The following is a 19,313-nucleotide window of genomic DNA, read 5'->3' on the forward strand; positions in this document are numbered from 1 at the left end:
GCACCGTGGTCCACTTACATTGTAAATTTGTAAATCTGGATCCATTTATATACAGTACTTGTTTTTCGACAGTGTACAAGTTGTGGATCAGACATTGTTATTCGTTATGGTTAAGCTCTTTCTTTCCACTTGCTGATCCTATATAAACCTGACTCTGTTGCTTTCAGGAAAAGCGAGAGGCAGAGAGCCTCTCTTTATACAGAAAAAAGGCATGTCAAGGAACTATGACTACCCTTGCAAATGTGTGAGTGTCAGAGTTAGTAAAGTTATTCGAGTGTATGAGTGTGTCTGAAGGTTAATGTTAGTCAGGTGAGTGTTAGAGTGTCTGGAAACATGTTGGTGCCAAAGGTGAGATGGGCTAATCTGCTTATCCAATTTAGGGGCTGTGTACAATTCACATGATCCTGTATTCTTTGAAAGCTACACACGCATACATTTTTAAAATATGGACAGGCTTATTCATTTAGTAATAAACTCACACAAACTTTCTTATTCACATTAAACCGAGTATATGAATATTGACACAGTGTCACTGCCTCCTTCACACTCGTCCTCTGTCGTGTGTATGTCTGCCCATTGTGATATGCAGCATTTGATGTCTCTGAGAGCAGATTATCAAAGGTGACTTTTGCAACCCAAGGGAATTCTGTCCCATAATTGGCAGAATTTATTAACCAATTAAAAGTGCATTCTCAAGAGCGTTATTCCACTGCTATTATTGGCCTCTGTGATCCGATCAGCTCAGAACATTGCAGACTCAATCTGCCTACATCCTGCATAAATACAAGACATCTCTCAACTCACTGACAGCTCAGCTCAACACTGTCAGCTCAATCATGCTTAGCGGCAAAAGATGATATAAAATGTAATTCTATAGATTTATGAATCTACGCACAAAAATGTTATAATTAGTCATGCAAAAGAACTTCAAAAGAACACAATTAAAATTTTGTTCTCTCTACATATAATAGAGTTTCCTTTCTGTTTGCAACAAGAGGCTGCTCACATCCCCTATCCTATTTCCTAAACAGTATCTCACCCCCAGGCACTGTGTATACATGTGTGTATGGTTATCTGTGTGTGTCTGGATAATCATAGTAGGAGACGGTTGCTCTTCCATGACGTAATGTGCTTCATTAAGATTGCAGTATTCAGTCATATTCATGAATACTTCAGATTTTCTTTTAACTGAATGAAACTCAAAGGTACAATTCATGAAACACTTTCACAAAGACCTTAATATTCTTTGTGCATTTTTTTTTTTTTTTTTTTTTTTTTTTTTGTGATTATCCAAAAATCGCAGCAATAGAATTTAGTGATACATTTATAATATTGTCCCTTTCTCTGCTCCTGCTGTTGGAATTTGCATTTGTCTGGGAAACTTCATTTACATGTGATATCTGTCAATGTTTCCTTTTAATATTAGTTTATATATTTGTTGCAGCTGTTCTCTGAACAGAGGGGATCAAAGTAATCGATAAGAGTAAAGAGAAGTAAAGAGTAAAGAGAATTTGCATTATTTACATTGTTTGCCTTCACTCTGTGTTTACTGCGCTCTGTCATCAAACAGCTCTTAGACAAACACATTTAACAGACACTGCCAGGAAGTGACACCATCCAGAGCAGTAACCAAATCTCCTCTGCCACACCTCTGTCAAGTGACTTGCATTTCAGGGCAGCTCTGAAATTGATAGACAGCTCCGTGTAAGCATGGGCAATGAAGCAGTGTAAAAGACAAATATACAACAGAGAGTGACAGAGAGGCAGAGAGAGAGGAAGAGAGCAAGAGAAGGGTGAGAATCTGCAGAGGCAATATTTGACTTTGGCCAGATGGCCACAGCATGTAGACCAATCACATCTGCAGCCATTTAGTTTGCCTGCGAGCCACCATGTTGGCATGTGTGTCTCTAAGTTGTAAGGTTTCTTTTTCCTCTTAGGTCATCAATGTGTGATTGACCATGGAAGACCATGACTAACCTCAGCTGAGACAAGTGCAGTACAATGACATCACTGGTCATTTTTTACTATAAATTCTCCTCCCTGCCCAGTAGGTGGAGATATGCACAAAGAATGTGAATAGTCAAATACAAAAGAAGAAGAATATGAAAGTGGAAGTGGAGGTTGATAGTAAAAAATCACACTGTTTCTTACCCAAATAATATCATAAAAATTTTGGATGGCATGAGGGTGCTTAAATGATGAGAGAATTTTCCTTTTTGGGTGAACTATCCCTTTAAGCATTCAAGAGTGTGTCTGAATGAATCTGAACTGATCAGTGATCATAAAATTTTAAAATATGAGAAAATATGTAAATATATGAATCGGAAGTCGTTAAACAAGCCTCCTGGTCTCTTTCTTTCTCTCTTTCTCCCTCTTTCTCTGTGTGTGTCTCATGGTGTGGTCTGTTGCATCACAAGCCATCCCCATGTTCAGAAGCTGTGCTTTCTCAGCTGTTTAATATAAATTCTGAGTGAATATCTTTGTCCAGATGGTTTATTTTTACAAACAATACACACAGCCCACATTCCAGTACAGCACCCCTACACTGTCAGACTACTCAAGCACACAGCCAGCGAGAGAGAGAGAGATGAGAGTACATTTGAGGACGGATGCAGGATGAACAACAGATGGTTAGCATACACAATAAAAAAGATATATGTACGTGTGCGGGTATAGATACATAACACACACACACACACACACACACACACACACACATTCATATTCAGAGAGGGTATGTTGGCAGATACATTAAGAGAATGTATGTATTAGTGACAAAGTGTCACTGGTCATCAAGTCTTTACATAGAACCATATTACATTTTATTAATGTCACTAATATGTTCACTAAAATCTCTTCTGATGTTACAAACGACAGACAAAAACTCTCATTCTCTGTCTCAAAGTTCTCAGACGAAGACACACACATACACACATCCTTGGTTTCCTGCCGGCCTCTATAGACCCATTCACTCCCCTCAAGACAAAAGAAGCCCCTCCAGAGAAAAAAATGAGTCAGGAGTATTTGGCCAGGATTACAGCCCAGTAAGAGAGCTCAGCCCGGGCTTCCAAACGCCCCTCAGCCCTCCCCTCGCCTGGAGCTCACTGATGCGAGGGAGAAGAGGTAAAAGACAGAGAAGAGAAGGACGAGGCAAAAATATTCAAAAGTGGGAGAAATATACAGACATGGATTAAACTCTGGAGTACAGGGTAAAAGCCTGTCCTTTAAAGGGACAGTTCACCCAAAAATGAAAATTCTGTCATCATTTACTCACTGTCACATTTATGTGTTCTTGTTTTCATGTCTTTTATTTTAAAATTTAGTTCCTGTTCCTGTTCAGGTCATGTGGTGTCATGTCATGTGATTTCCTGTTCCCTCATGTGATCTTGTCATGTGTTTCCCCTGTTCATGTGTCTTGTTTTCATTGGTTCATGGTTAGATTACCTTGTTATTAGTTTTGTCTTTTCATTGGTTAAAGTTCATTTAGTCTTGTTATCTTGTTTATAGTTTAGTCTTGTGATTGGTTGTCTTGTTTACCTGTTACCCATGTCCTTGTATTTAAGCCCTCATGTTTGCCATTGTCATTGGTCAGGTATTGTTAATGTAACATTGTTTCCAAGTCGTGTCGTGTCGTGTCGTGTCGTGTCGTGTCGTGTCGTGTCGTGTCGTGTCGTGTCGTGTCGTTCATGTTTATGTTTTGTTCACGCTTATAGTTAGGGTTTCTGGTTATCACGATTGGAAATAAACTGCACTTGGGTTTCTCACTTCATCATCGTCTTCGTCTGCCTGTCATTGCCTGCTGAGCTTCGTTTCAGAATATACGTGACCCACACAAGATGAACCCAGCAGTTCAGCTCCTTCGTCTACGCCAGGGGAGTCGTCCCCTGGAGGATTATTTGGAGGAATTCTGCGGTCTGGCCGGCAGGGTGGATTTTAATGAGGTGGCCCTCAAGGACTGTTTCTGTTTTGGGCTGAATGAGCCGGTTTCCTCTCTGATGCCTGACGGTCGGTGTGCTGAAGGCCTTGCTCGGTATAGCAACCTTGCCCTACAGATGGGTGGCTCGCCATTCACTGTAGGGGAGACGGTTAACGAGCCAGTGCCCATGCCTGCCACGGTTAACGAGCCAGCACCCATGCCTGCCATTGTTAACGAGCCAGCAACCATGCCTGCCACGGTTAATGAGCCAGCGCCCGTACCTGCCATGGTTAACGAGCCAGCGCCAATGCCTGTAGCCTCGACCATCCCAGAGCCAATGCCTGTAGCCTCGACCATCCCAGAGCCAATGCCTGTAGCCTCGACCATCCCAGAGCCAATGCCTGTAGCCTCAACCATCCCTGAGCCAATGCCTGAAGCCTCGATTGTCCCTGTAAACACGCTCCCAGCTGTCCGGAAAAGGCGGAGAAGGAAAAGGGCATCTTTTTCCCAGTCTTTGCCTGTACTCACAACCATGGAGGTTGTTCCCAAGTCTCTGCCAGTGTTCACGACCACGGAGGTCGTTCCAGAGTCTCTGCCCATGTTCACGACCATGGAGGTCGTTTCCCAGTTATCCAACACTCTTACCCTCAAGCCTCTCACAGCTCCGCCTTCCACGGCTTTGCCCCTTGAGCCTCCCATGGCTCCGCCTTCCACGGCTTCACCCCTCGAGCCTCCCACAGCTCTGACTTCCATGTCTTTGCGCCTCAAGCCTCCCACAGCTCCGTCTTCCACGGCTTCACCCCTCGAGCCTCCCACGGCTCCGTCTTCCACGGCTTCGCCCCTCGAGTCTCCCATGGCTCCGTCTTCCACGGCTTCACCCCTCAAGCCTCCCACGGCTCCTTCCATGGCTTCGCCCTCAAGCCTCTCACGGCTCCGCCTTCCACGGCTTCGCCCCTTGAGCCTCTCATGGCTCCGCATTCCATGACCATCGTGTCCGCCAAGCCAGAGTTCCACGTCATGGACGCAAGCCAGAGTTCCACGTCATGGTCACTGAGCTTGCGCCACCTTCTGCCCCGGATCCTCAGTGTGCTCCAGGCCATGTCACCGCCACGCCAGAGTCAGCTCCAGGCCATGTCACCGCCACGCCAGAGTCAGCTCCAGGCCATGTCACCGCCACGCCAGAGTCAGCTCCAGGCCATGTCACCGCCACGCCAGAGTCAGCTCCAGGCCATGTCACCGCCACGCCAGAGTCAGCTCCAGGCCATGTCACCGCCACGCCAGAGTCAGCTCCAGGCCATGTCACCGCCACGCCAGAGTCAGCTCCAGGCCATGTCACCGCCACGTCAGAGTCAGCTCCAGGCCATGTCACCGACACGCCTCAGCCTGTCACAATAATGCCTCAGCCTGCTTCATGCCATGTCACAGCCGAACCTCAGTCTGCTCCATGCCATGTCACAGCCGAACCTCAGTCTGCTCCATGCCATGTCACAGCCAAACCTCAGTCTGCTCCATGCCATGTCACAGCCAAGCTTCAGTCTGCTCCATGCCATGTCACAAGCAAGCCTCCGCTCCACGGTCCAGGCCCGCCTCCGCTCCACGGTCCAGGCCCACCTCCACTCTACGAGCCAGCAGTCACGCCTGCCACGGCCAACGAGTCATCATCCATGCCTATCATGGCCTAGTCAGGATCCTGCCATACCATGTTTCCATGTCATACCATGTAGCCCCCCCCACACGTCAAGTCACCACGCCCCCCCCCCCAGCCCCTAGTGGGGGGGATATATCACGTTTATGTGTTCTTGTTTTCATGTCTTTTATTTTAAAGTTTAGTTCCTGTTCCAGTTCAGGTCATGTGATTTCCTGTTCCCTAATGTGATCTTGTCATGTGTTTCCCCTGTTCATGTGTCTTGTTTTCATTGGTTCATTGTTAGATTACCTTGTTATTAGTTTTGCCTTTTCATTGGTTAAAGTTAATTTAGTCTTGTTATCTTGTTTATAGTTTAGTCCTGTGATTGGTTGTCTTGTTTACCTGTTACCCATGTCCTTGTATTTAATGTTTGCCATTGTCGTTGGTCAGGTATTGTTAATGTAACATTGTTTCCATGTCAAGTCATTCATGTTTATGTTTTGTTCACGTTTATAGTTAGGGTTTCTTGTTATCATGATTGGAAATAAACTGCACTTTGGTTTCTCACTTCATCATCATCTTCGTCTCCCTGTCATTGCCTGCTGAGCTTCGTTACACTCACCTTCCCCTTATAAAAAATGTAGAGTTCTGACAAATTTGCAACAAATTCCCACTAATTTTTTTCACATGCAAATGAGCTTGCGATTCACCACAGATGTTTGCAGCTCTTCACTGTTAGTGGTGAACCTGCAGCAAACCTTTGGTGACAATGAAGAGTTTTCAGCAAAGCTGATTTGCATGTGAAAATAATTAGTGGTAAGTTTGCTGCAAGTTTTACAGAACTCTTGATTTTTGTAAAGGTTTTTTTAGGGACTGACAGCTTCAATCACCTTTCATTTTCATTGTGAGGGGAAAAAAAGAACATTCTTCTAAATTTCTCCTAGTAGGTGTTCCACGGAAGAAAGTAAGTCATACAGAGTTGGAACATATTAGGGTGAGTAAATAATGACAGATTTTTTTCTATTTCTTTTCTGGGTGAACAAACCCTTTAAAAAATTTTATCACATTAACTGATGGACCAGTCCCTTTCAAAACTGTTAGGAGGAAACTGGTCATCACTAGTTCCATGATTTAATGAAATATGATCATAAAATGTTATTATCTTGGTGGAAATTTATTATATTATTCTTTTGGCTGGGATTAGTTCCAAACTTGCCTTGGTCACAGATGAAATGGATTTATGATCATCATTTTAATACTGCTCTTTTTTGTCCTTTTCTGGATGGTATTGCAGTGTAAATAAGGGCCAGAAAGTGGAAGGTTGCAGGTTCGAGTCCCGCAAGGTACAAGTCATGAGCTTCCACCAATGTGCCCTGGAGAAAAGCAACTCACCCTAGGGATTGTACTTGTAATAAATGTACTGTAAGATGCTTTGGAAAAAGCTGACTGCTAAGTTTCCTTCTGTTCTTAACTGTGCTGTCCCAAACTCTTCTCTTTTCCTTTGTCTCTCCCCCACCCAAAACTCTTTCTCTCGTCTAACTGTAGTGGAAGTCTCTCTCTGACAGGTGCATAAAAGCAGGAATCAGCAGTGCTAATGAAGCATATGAAAAAACTGAATAAAAATGTTACACAGTTCCATTTAGAACATAGTTGCCATTCCAGAGGTGAGGTCATCAACCTGAGACCACCGTCATTGAAATTACAGGGATTTCCATTCCCAGCGGAACTGAAAACAGTGGCAGAAGAAGCTATTGAGTTCACAAAGTATCGAATAACATCAGATAAATTTGTCACGAGAAAGACAAGGGCATAAGACCAAAGAATATGAGGTCTGAATGGTCCTCTGAACGAAGCAGCAGATGTTTCTGGGTTTTTGATAAAAGTGTATATGAGATTTCTGGCCACATGTCTGCAGTACTTAGTCGTCCAAGGATGCTGATGTCAAAGCCATTCATGTTTTTTCAGGGCAAACGAATACCATTAAAGTGAAAGTTCACCTGATGTTGTTCTTAACCCATATGACTTTTTTATTTCATGGTACATTAAAGTAGCTGTTAGGCAGAATATTGACCTGAAAGTGAATGGTGACTCAGGCTAACATTCTGCCTAACATTCTGCATTTCACGAAAGAGTGAAAAGTCATACGGGATTGAAACAACATGATTTGGGTTTACTATCCCCAGAACTTTTTCAGATTGAAAAGTAAAAAAAAGTTATAGAGCATGTGCACACATACAGCTATGGCCACAGTGCAGACATAAACTGATACCCAATTAACAACCCCCCCCGCCACCATCCACTCACACTCCTACTTTAAAGTTTGCCCCGAAAGGCTGACGTCTGGCCATAGCACAGAGCTCCGTGGCCAGGCTTGCCTTTAACGGCACTCCCTGGCTGCAACAGGGGCTTGGTGTGTGGATGCCAGTGCAGCAGCAGCCAGCCATGCCTGTGTGATCCCAGTAATTGATGCCTTACTCTGGGGATATATTTAATCACTACTACAAGCCTCTCAGAGTAAGAAATGGCCTTTTAAAGACTCGCTGACTATGCCGAACCAACACGCGGGAATCAAAACTATGAAAAAGGGTGGAGGTACAAGCTACACCTTCCTACTATAAGCACAGTCTGCCACACACACCGCCAGACGCAAGCACATGCACAAACGACTCCTGCATGCCTACACATTATTCACGCACACACACAGACATATTCAGGCCAAAAAATCTGATTCCAGCTGCCCTAAAGCGGCCAGTTTTAGAGGCCTGTAATTATTAGCGCTTTAGATGTGGCTGGGTCGAGAAAAGCAGTAAATGAAGAGGAGAGGGGGTGCCAGCCCTAAAGCTGTGAGAAAACTGAAAACAAATGATCAGCCCCTCCTCTTTTCTCCTTGCTCCCCTTCCCATCCCATCATGACCCCCCCCCACTTACTACATGTGGAAACACAAGGGCGTAGCAGCCGCGGGGGAACCTGTTCCCCGCACTCTTTAAAAAGGTGATTTTTGTCCCCCGCACTTTTCCAAGCTAAACCCATACCGAGTCCAGATGGTGGATTTGTATACAGTATTCTTTGCGTTTTGTTACAATGGGCTGATTGAGCGACCATCCAGCCAATCACAGGTGAGTTTCATGAGCCAAAACAACTCTTACGTAATAGGCCATCAGTCAGACAGTCTAATCAACGCGACTCATTTCGCATTCATTTCTACAAAGTTGCTTTCAACAATGCTCATTTATCCATGTTTTTTTATTGGCATTGATGTTGATCTAAATGAATAATCTAGAGATGAGGAACACACAAATGGGAGTTATTTACAAGTAAATGCACTGCAGAAAAAAACTAAGGAGTTTATATCAGTGCATGAGTCTTCTTTAAGTTGTGTTTTTTACATTATGTTTGTGAGGTAATAGTTTGATCGATTGTTTTTGCCAATTTAAGCAGATTACTAGATCTGTGTTAGATATGTAAAGCTATTTTCCCCCATATACTTTGCTTTTGTCAATACAACCATGTGCAATATTAAATCCATCCATTCCTACTTATATCCATATTTCATTTATATTCTTTAACATATTCTACCTCTTCTTCAATGCATTACATCACCTGCCCCTAACTGTATGTCTGTATATAAAATATTCGAACAACATTATATATGCTATTATATATATATATATATATATATTTCCCTTTTTTCTTCTTCTTTTTATTATCCGTTATATCTTATTTTATGTAATCATTATTAATTTTTTTATGTCACTATATGTATATATGTTTAAATGTATATGTTTGAATGTATGTATATATACGTTGCATTCTCTTTGCCCTGGAAACTTCTGTCACCATGACAAATTCCTTGTGTGTGTAAGCATACTTGGCAATAAAACTCATTCTGATTCTATTTTTAACATCAGCTCCTGTTTTTTACCTCTATGTTGGTGTGCAGTCGACAAACTGTAGGAAAAAAAAGATAGATCTGCTGTGTTCTTAGAACACTTATGCATTTTATTGAAGTGAATATATATGTAGACAAGCATTTTTATACATGAAAACGTACGGACGTTATTGAAACTCATTATAATTATTAGACTATTATTGTTGTATTTTGATAAAAGTCATGCTCAGCAGCCCAAGAACTGTAGGGAAATGGTAGATTTTCTTTGTTCTTATAATGCTTAAAACCTTTACTAAAGTCTCTTGTAGGTCTGTAGACATACAAATTATAAAGGATTAAAATTTTCTTTTGATCGTTGATTCAGTGACTAACTAATTTCATACAAGACACTCATTTGTCACCACCTTCTGGCATCACCATAAATGGTCATTGAATCATTAAATGTTTCTGAATGAATTTTGGTGAACGTAGTCAAAACACTCGAGCCACTTGGATACATTTAAATCCCACGACACACAAGCACAGAGTAAAAAAATTAATTGTGCACATGCACAATTGTCATTATTGTAAGTGATTAAATAATTTATTCAGGACCAGCTTGTGCTCAGTCTTTTATTGTCATGTGTGAAACAGAAGCAAGTGCTCCACTTTATTTTTTGCAGCTAATTTTGCAAAATTGTGCAATTATTTTGCAATACTTGAATCTTTAAAATACTACAAATATTAAAAGTAAATAATACTTATATTTTAATATAATACTTATATAATATGTATATATTAATATATACTGTAATATATTAATACTGCACTGTAAGTGTTGGGTCTGTGCAGCCACCTACTGACAGCTGTGTCCCCCCACATTTAAAATGACTGCTACGCCCCTGTTGAAACATGTGGGGTTGGAAGTGCATGTTATGTGAATAATATGAGCATTCTGATCATTAAATTGACCCTGTTAGGGTGCATCATAACCCTTCTCTCGTCATAACTTTGAAATTGGGCAGAAGCTAAATGTGGATTGGCATCTGTGCAAGAGAGAGTTAGAGAGAGTGAGACAGGAGGACAGGTGCATTGGGACATTACAGACACTGACACAGAACTCTCTGAATAGAGATAATTAGAAGAAGCTGTGAGCAGATTTATACATATTGAACAGGGATGTATTCTTTATTATGTCTGTGTATGGGTTTGTAATTGTGAGAGAGATAGATGTGGGGGTAGTTTATGAGGGTGTGTGTGTGTGTGTGTGTGTGTGTGTGAGAGAGAGAGAGAGAGAGAGAGAGAGAGAGAGAGAGAGAGAGAGAGAGAGAGAGAGAGAGAGAGAGAGACTGTGTCCGGATGACAGTACCTGGTCTAGCACTAGTATGTGTGTCTGTTGTTCACTGTCCGGCCTGCCTGTCTGTAATCAAGTCTTTTAATGGTTCCAGCCAGTAATTGCACTGTATAGCCCCAAGATAGCAATCAATGGACTCAAAGATGCTGGATTCTTCTCTCTCTCTCTCTCTCTCTCTCTCTCTCTCTCTCTCTCTCTCTCTCTCTCTCTCTCTCTCTCTCTCTCTCTCTCTCTCTTTCCCACTCTCTCTTCTGTCTGTCTACCTCTCTCTCGCTCTGTCTCTTAATTTTTTTTAATTTTTTTTTTTTATGTGATTTTTTTGCAGGCCATGTAACAAAAGCATCTTGGCATCTGTTTCGTAGTGTTTAGCTCATCAATTCAAACTGAGCTAATGGCAAAATGGATATTTCTTTGAAGACTGGCCTGGCAATGTACCCCTCCCTCTATCTTCTGAGCATTGTTTTCTTCTTATCTTTTCCCAATTACTAGCCCATACTAATGGCCCTTTTAAGTCTGCGGCCATCAGCATTTACTAAAAAATTATGTCCTCTTCATCTTGAGTTAAACACAGTCAATCTGAGGTTAAGTCTTATTCAGCACCAATCACAGTTGTTGAATCATACATGCATTTTCAGGCTGTGGCCCCTGTGTTCTGGGACACTCTATGATTTTAAGTACATCGCTGATATAAGTAAACATTATGCTAAAGAACATGTCATTGTTTGAAGTAAAAGTTTAGCAATCTTAAGATGCATTGATTTGCTGACAGGGTTGGGGAGTAACGGAATACATGTAACGGTTATGCATTTAAAAACAAAATGTATTCCACTACAGTTACAATTTAAATTGCTGGTAATCAGAATACAGTTACATTCAAAAAGTCTTTTGATTACTGAAGAGATTACTTTACATTTGATTGTCATTTGTTTCATTTAATGTTTAGACTATTCCGTTGGAAAACATTTATCCATATAAATGATGCTATCCGAGGAGCGTCTGAACAGCAGTGAAACACTTTCTTAAGATGTGTTACATTCATACAAGTTCATACTGTTGTGAGGGAAAAAGGTGGATATGACATCATTAAAGAACTGTCCCTTGGGAGCTTAATAGAGGAGCTACATAATGTTTCTACAGCTTAACAAAAACAGTTAGAAATGCTTTGACAGAAAAAAAAACATAAATCAAATGAATACATGATTACATACCTTGTCAATGTTTTAATGTGGTTAGGGTATTTTTTTTATTTTTACCAAAAATGGTTACTAATGTAGCCTTTAACATTGTATAGAAAGCAACAAATAATATATGTTCTGCCTCATTGTATGAACAGAATCCACATACAATCAGAGAAGGATGTTTTTGTGTACACTCTGTGGGGTTTTGAAGTTTGGAGCAGCAAAAATACTAACCTTGTGTAAATTGTCATCTGAACATTTAGCTTTATGCTAAGCTAAAATGCTATTTCTTGCCTTTACATGCAAAATTTACTAGGTGTGATTATATTTTATAATAAATTCTGTGACAAAAATATTGTAAGTGGCATACTGTAAACTCAATTTTCCTTTAAATAAACTTTTTTTCCTTTTTTTTTTAAGTGTGTTAAATTGTTTTTATATTTATTAGTAATTACTAAATCAATCATTTTAAATATTATTTAATTTCAAATATGCCAGTTGTCATTTTTCCCCAGTAATTAATTCCCTCATTAAATAAATACTTTTTTGCTTCAAATAAAAGGCTGTAATGATGTGATTAATCTCAGAGTCGGTTGGTTTGGTTCATGGCTTAGAACTTTTTTCTTCTTCTTCCTTTTTTTTTTTTTTTTGTCAAAACTCTATGGAGAAAATGAATAAGGAAAATTCTTCAGGACTCTGAAACAAGTGGGCAGTTATGGTTGCACTCTATTACTTCATCTATACAACACCATTTCATAACTGAAATGCTATAATTGTTTAGTAAACAAAAGAGACAGAGGGAGAGAGAAAGGGAGAGGTAGAGTGAAGGACACCTGCAGATCAGCAGATGTTCCATCCATTATCACTCCACCCCTCCTATCCATCTCTTCCTCCTTTTGGTCTGGGCCTGTCAGGACACTGGCATAATGTGCACTATATGTCTAGTATACATATGTGCAATTCTTTCACATGCATAACCCCACATATTAATCTTTAAACAATCTCACTTTGAGTTACACTGGAGGGTTTCATAGAATGTGCAACTGACTGTATCTTTATCTGACTTTATCAAATGCATGGTTTAAAGTGATATTTCATTAATTTCTTCCAAAAGATGCTGGAAATTTTAAAGAGTGAATGTTCAGTGTTTATAGTGACATTACTAAGACACTGAATCTCTTCCTCAGAAATATGTAAATACAACATAGACACATTTGAGAAACAAAGGAAGAAAGAGTGTGTGAGAGAGAGAGAATCGTTGTGTGTTTGACCTTTGTGAAGTGTGTAAGTAGAGGCAGAGCCAGGGAGAGGTTTCTGTCTTGCTTTGAAAGGCGTGTATGTGTGTAGTTGTGTTGTGTGTGTGTTTGTCCATTGCAATGCAGCTGGTCGCTCTCTTCTTTTGCCCTGAATAGAGAAATCACCACAGTCAGGTTAACACGACCTACTAAAAATGAAACAGTGCACAACAAAAAACAAATGAGGACACTTGTAATCTTGCTCTCCTCTCCTCTCCTTTCTTCTCTTCTCTTCTCTTCTCTTCTCTTCTCTTCTCTTCTCTTCTCTTCTCTTCTCTCCTTACAAAATCTGTTTTGGTTAATTTAGCCTCTCCTTCTCTTTCTAGCTTTCCTCTCAATTTTATAATGACAGGGGTTGAAAAAAAGACTAATATTTTGGTTATTTCACAGGAAGGACCTTGATGAATGCATAGAAGAATACAGGCATTGAGATTCTGAGCATGATACTGGCACCCAACAACTTTAAATGGCCAAGGGCCATTTGCACAGGATAGAAAGGAATATTCGGGGAGAGAGCAAGAGAGGGGAGTAAAGAGGAGAATTTAAAGGACAAAGGGTTTATTTTGAAGAGGGATTTTCTTATTTATAATTCAAAAGAGGAAAATTAGCTCAAGAAAACATGCCAAAAGGTGTGACATAAGTGCTAAATGCTTAACGAAGACAGTGGCACACATTCAAAACATATGCGGTACACTGTATTGAACTAATTGGCATGTTTATTTAAATATGTTTGTGAGACATACTTCTTCCTGTCATGTCTAGCTCCCCAAGCACACCTCAGCTTTACTATAATGAGTCAAGACATATGCTTTTGAAAATTTCTTTCCCTCTCTCTCTCTCTCTCTCATTTGCCTCTCAGTGCCTCGGAGTCTGTACAGTATGTTGGTACCTGTAGTATTAAGGCATACAGGCTGCCATGACTAAATTGTACAGTGTCATTTCCACCAGGGTTTATGATTAGTGGAAAGAGGGTTTTCAATATGTTAGATAACATCAGCCAGGATAGACTGGGTGAGACCTCTGTCTGGAGGGGATACGTGTATGTGTGTGTGCTGGGGGTGTGAATCCCAAAACAAAGTACCAAGTGTCCGCTTTCATTTTGAACATCCTCACTGATAAGATCAGAGAGAGGGGTGTTCTGGTGTTGTCGTGGTAGTAAATGTTTTACCTGTGTGTTTTTGCAAAGAGCAGGATCTAAAAATAGTATCTGCGATTTACAGGTTTACGTGCTGATAAAAGACACAAAAGACCAGCCTGGGCCATGGAGAGCAGTGATTTTACCCACCCAGCAAGGAACGTATCAGACAGATGCGCACATGCACACACAGATCAGTCCTTTCAATACACCGCTGACTGCACCATCAATTAGCAGAGGAGTGTGATAGTGTGATTGTGTGCGAGTTTGGGAGGGGGCTGGTTTATAAGGACAATGAGAAGGACATGAAGCAGGGTGAGAGAGAGATAAGTTTGTAGGGCATTGTCTCATGACAGAGACCTGGATAAATGCCTTGTCTTTCAGCTAATGGAATAAAAGGCAGAATTATTCATTTGTTTTTCATATGTAGCCAAGACAGCTGGAGAACAATGGAATACAAGCCCCTTTCTGCACCGCTGCCAAGCTACTGTACAGCACAGCTAAATACAGCTCAATCATTCACCATATGATAGGCCTGAATGCAACAGGAATTACTACACACATACGTATGTATATATATATATATATATATATATATATATAAATGCATAAAAGTGGACACATGTGAAGCTTTTATTAAGAAGTTGCCAACAATAGAATCTTGTACATCAAAGTTAAGTATGGCTTAATGGTAATCAGGCTTTATTATATATGTGGTGAATGAGCATGAAGTCCTGAAGTGTTTAAAACAGGGCCAGATGTAGGCATGGTCCGGGGTTGTCTGAGCCCACCCAAACGTGAGTATTGTCCACCCAGTCAAACATTTGGCAAACAATTTTTGGATTATTTTTTATGAATTGTGCATTGGTTAAAAGCAATTTTTGGGAGTGCTGTGTGTTGCAAACATTGAGGGTGGGCTGTAGACCACCCCAACCAATCACCAAAAATGCACCAGATATTTTGTAGGATTTCCCTATTTTTGTTATTGGCCGAAAGCAACAACACTTTCAAGAGGCAACTGCTGCAAAACCAGAAAGTCAGAGTCATCACACGAGCAACATCAATAATAAGAGATATTTTTGTGCAGTGCATAGGTTTTTTAGAGTACATAAAAAGCCTGGTGGTGTCTCAGTGATGTGGCTTCTGTAACACAGGCTCCCTCTTCCCGCTTATCAAACAGACTGATCTCACAGTGAGATCGGAAAGAGTAGGTTGATTTTTCTTTATCTAAAATCATTGTATACTTACCAAAATTTGGATCACTGCCCCATGTGCCCAAAGCGGTAAGTGTTCTTGGGCATATGGTCATGGGTGAGCGCCGTTTTCTGGGTGTAATGTACACGAAACGAGTTGTTGTCTGCTGTACAGGCACATATGAGGAATGACTGATTTATTTTTATGTTTATATATTTATTTTTTTTATCCCCTTTTCTCCCAATTTGGAATGCCCAATTCCCACTACTTACTCACCTCAGTCTGGGTGACGGAGGACAAGTCTCAGTTGCCTCCGCTTCTGAGACCGTCAATCCGCATATCTTAGCATGTGGCTCATTGTGCATGACACCGCGGAGACTCCACATATGGAGGCTCATGCTACTCTCTGTGATCCACGCACAATTTACCACGCACCCTACTGAGAGTGAGAACCACTAATCGCGACCACGAGGAGGTTACCCCATATGACTCTACCCTCCCTAGCAACCGGGCCAATTTGGTTGCTTAGGAGACCTGGCTGGAGTCACTCAGCACACCCTGGATTTGAACTAGCGACTCCAGGGGGTGGTAGTCAGTGTAAATACACGCTGAGCTACCCAGGCCCCTGGAATGACTGATTTGTTTATAAAGTCTACAACCCAACCCAAACATATACCCAACCTTAACCCAGTGGTTCTCAAAGTGTGGAGCGCACCCTGTGGGGGGGGGGGTGCAGTGGTATTGCAAGGGGGGGTGCGGAAGACTGACCAGTCCTCAAATCTCGTTCACTTTCACACATTCAACAAAAATAGTGAAAATACACATAAGAACCGATGTGTGTAATTTATTTTCCTCTGCCTTTAAACTTTAGCCTGGCACCACAGTGCAACCTGCGCACGTAGCTCTTGACAGCCCAAAGCGTTGATGTCAGGTGCGCTCATGTAAACAAGGTTATTCTTGCGTGCGTGCCAGTTTCAGATGAGTGACGAGGTGAATTAACTCTTAAATTTCTGTCTTTTCCTCACACAACACACTATATGACTTCAGAAGAATTGAGATCTAAGGCACGAGTGTTATGAACGACTTTAAGGTGCTTTGATATGTGCTTTCGGAGCTTAGACAACCACAAACACGATCCTCTCATCCCTCAATCTTGTGTTTCACGGATTAGAAAAGTAATACTGATTTTGAACAATGATGGTGAGTAAATGATGGCGGAAAGGTCAGTTTTTATGAAAGTTTATCAGTATCATTAATCAGGTGCAAATTATTGTCCAGAGGTCCTGACCGCTACAGAAACAGCGCATAGACCGCGCTGTCACGTGATACTTGATACTTTTTTCAGCGCTGGTTAGGATGCGACTGTCATAGTCATTTATTATTACTGGATGAGGATTTAAAAAATATATATATATAAAAAAAACTTTTTTAAAGACTGCTGAAACTTATTTCCATTCATAGGTATGAATCCTTGCAATTATCAGTATTTATTAAAAAATAACGAGTAAAATTGTTTCCAATAAGATGTCAAACTTTCTGAGTAGTTAAATGCGGATGAATGGAGGATTCGGTTTTCTTAGCGGCCAAGCGCCCCCTGGAGTGAAGTGTAACTTTCCATTCAGTTTTCATTGTATTCGAAATAAAAACTTTTTTGTCAAATGAATATGAAAGAAAATGTAGTCCCCCCCCCCACCCCCCAATATTAACTGATGGTACCGATTGGGATCATTGGTAGATACAGTGTTTGCGGAATGCGTGCTTCTGTGTCCTCTGTTAAAAGTTGGGTGTCGCTGACGAGAAAGATACTGTCTGTCTTTGCCTCGCATCGTTCTCTTTTATACCCATCTTTTTATTGTGATAGTTTGTTATTTCTTTTTTGTCATTGTGCTTTAAACCAGTGGTTCTCAGTCTTTTTGACTCCAAGGCCCCCCACTGTCCAAGACAATATTTGAAGGCCCCCTCGCCCGAAACTAGACGTGTCTGATTAAAAGAATTAATCATGTATAATTTTTTATTCAAGAAGTTTCAGAAAGAGTCTGTTTATAATTTGTGGTCATACATCTTAAAAGTATTTTTGCATTTTAATTATGTTGGATTTTTTTAATTATTTTTATATTTCTTATTTTAAATTAATTTTAAGTCATCTTAAGGCCACCTATGAAGTGTGCTGAGGCCCCCTGGTGGGTCCCGGCCCCCTGGATGAGAACCACTGCTTTAAACTACTCTTTTTTGCCATGAAAATAACCTTTGCATACATGGCATTACTTTCTATCCATTCATCCATCTAAACTCCTATATATTTTCCTAAATGACTTCACACATATTTTGTTTTATGAGAAAAATACCAACACCCCTTACTACTCTATAATGCCAAACTCAGAAATTATACTAAAACTGAAATTAAGAAAAATGGCTTGAATTATTTTGTATATATTGTGGATTTTGTAGTTACTATATTTTCATACTGTTTTCTCTGAAAATTAGTATATGAGTCAAACTCATCTGTCACAGGATGGATCATAGTTGGAGACCTGATTTCAGTCAGAACTCAATTTTGCATTTTACTTGTAGGGCAGTATAATTGTTAATTAAATTTTATTTTAACGTGTTATCCAAATTTACAATACAAAATAAGTGTATCAATGGTATTTGCAGCATCTAAAAGCTCTGGTGTATTGACAGACTGATTACTATAACAAGTAACTTACATGTACAAACAAACTACACATCTGGTGGTATAGATGTTGTTATCAGTTTCAAATAATCTTCTCTATAGAATTAAGCACAACATCTCTTTAAAAACATCTCACTAAAACATGTTTACACAAGGGATTATCAGGCAAAATAAAGCAAATATATTTACAATGATGTCAGGAATCACAATAGGATTTTCTAATCTTTTACATATGTGGAACAGCTACGTATGTTTTTTTGTTTTTAGGAGGGCAAGTTTAATTTAGCTCAGCAATAATTATTTTAAAACAAGCCTGGCTGTGTTCCTAATCTGGGGCTCCAATCCGTACCTACATAGTCAGATTAAATGTATTGCATCTTCCATCTGTTTTTTCAACATCCCCAGAAATACACATTTTCTTAAGGAGAAAACAAGGGTATTAGGAAATGGAGTGAGTGTTTACCAGATCAGGAGAGATTAATCCAGTCTCTGCTTGGCACACAGAGGAGGGGGGCACTTTTAGATGGACTTGCAAACACAACATTCCTAAAGTTCCTTGTCCCAAAGGTGCTCACACACACACACACACACACACACACACAAATACACTCATGCAAATAAACACACATACGTCATTCTTATTACTGTGCCACTGACTTTATATGCAATCAGCTTGTATATCGCTTGGATGCATTCTAAAAACCACAGCAGTGAATTAAAGGTTCAGATTGACAGAAGGATTAATCAAATGGATGATAAAACGAATGACATCATCACATTCTGATCCAACCCTAATGCAATGTCAGACAAAACAAACTATCTTTCCTTCTCTCTCTCACTAACTCTGTTTAGTTTTATGTGTGTTCTTAATTGCAGGTGTCCTTAGCTTTGATTGTTCTCTGGGCATTTGTTCTGTCCTTAGCTGACCATATTAGAGAGCTTTTTAACAGCCATTATGTCCATTCACCCTGCCGTTACCTCTCCACTCATTCACTCACTCACTCACTCACTCACTCGCTCACTCATTCACTCATTCACTCATTCACTCACTTACTCGCTCACTCGCTTGCT

Source organism: Myxocyprinus asiaticus, chromosome 2 (genome assembly GCF_019703515.2).
Source record: "Myxocyprinus asiaticus isolate MX2 ecotype Aquarium Trade chromosome 2, UBuf_Myxa_2, whole genome shotgun sequence".
Taxonomy (NCBI): Eukaryota; Metazoa; Chordata; class Actinopteri; order Cypriniformes; family Catostomidae; genus Myxocyprinus; species Myxocyprinus asiaticus.